Source organism: Echinops telfairi, unplaced genomic scaffold (assembly GCF_000313985.2).
Source record: "Echinops telfairi isolate 266 unplaced genomic scaffold, ASM31398v2 ScPeMD7_655;HRSCAF=1070, whole genome shotgun sequence".
NCBI lineage: Eukaryota > Metazoa > Chordata > Mammalia > Afrosoricida > Tenrecidae > Echinops > Echinops telfairi.
This window is the reverse complement of record NW_022104553.1, coordinates 24,453,261-24,454,666: the sequence shown is the minus strand read 5'-3', so window position 1 is coordinate 24,454,666 and position 1,406 is coordinate 24,453,261.

Genomic DNA, 1,406 nt, shown 5'->3' with positions numbered 1-1,406 from the left:
CCTTCTTCATCAGCCCCTTCAAGAACTTCCTCATTTTAAAAAAAGCGTGGTTGTCAGCTGCTTTGGGGACAGGCCCCTGGCCTCACCGGTGGCCAGCAGAACAACATGCTGAGCGCGCTCACACTAGCCCCAGGATCGTGGCAGGGTAGGCCGCTGTGCCCCCTGGGACCGTCATGGGCAGATTATTAGAAGTCGGTGGCCAGGCCTTTCTCCCTCATCCCTCTTAGCCAGGAAAGTCCTCTGCCTCCTCTAAGGCTGCACCGAAGGGACGGTGGCATTTGGGCATGGGGGTGTGTGGGAGGGTGGAGTGGGGAGGGAGACCATCAGGCAATGAACCGATGCCCTCTTTGGGCTGGGCCTGGTGTTTGTCGGACGGTGTGTGACTCATGTGCGTCAGGCAACTCCAGAATATTGCCATCAGCAGTTTCTTTTCCTGCGCGGGTGAAGTCAGTGAGAGGCCAGCTCCCCGTGAGCTCATGCCAGCTGGTGAGAGAGAGGGTTCCTGGTATGAAAGCTCCCCTTTGGGGTCTGAGTCATCCTGCAGTCGGCAGGCAGTGGACAGCTTGCAAAACCAACAGAGGCACACGCTAGCCTCAGAGGCAGCTCATTGAGGGGGGGAGGGGACACTCCAAAAAGGAGCCCTACGGGTGCAGTTGGGCTGCTACCCACAAGGTCAGCAGTTCAAATCCACCGGCAGCTCCGTCGGAGAAAGAAGAGGCTTTCGGTTCCCCAAAAGATGTACAGCCTTAGAAACCTATAGGGGCTGCTCCACTCTGTCCTACAGGGTCTCTGTGGGTCAGAATTGACTCCGGGACGTGCTTTTGTGGTTGTTGTTCTGTTTTGGGAAGGACGGGAAGGAGCCCTAGTGACATAGTGATGGGTTACACATTGGTGTGTTAACCGCAAAGTCAGTGGATCGAATCCACCAGTCCTTCTTCAGGACCATGTAGAGTTCCAGCCTTGGAAACCCTCGGAAGCAGTTCTACCGTGTCCTATGGGGTGGCAATGGGTCAGAATCAGCCAGATGGAGGTTGGTTTCAAGATGGGGGGGGGGGAGGAGCAGCTTCGGTGACACCGTGGCTGAGCGCTCGATGTTCATGGAAAGCTCAGCGGCTGGAGCCCCAGCGGCCCTGTGGGAGGAAGAGGTAGTGATCGGTTTCCGTCAAGACTTCCACCTTGGAAGCCCTAGGTGGGCAGCTCGACCCTCTCACATCAGGTCCCCGTAACTCAAAAGCAACTCGAGAGCAAAGAGGCTCTTCTGTTTTTAAACAAAACTGGCTTGAACCCACCACCCAGGGGGTCTTGAAAGAGCTGGCCATACTCCCCTAATGATCAACGCCTCCGATGGTGCCCGGCTATCAAAAGAGATAGCCTCTGGGGTCTTAAAGGCTTGAAGGTAAACAAGC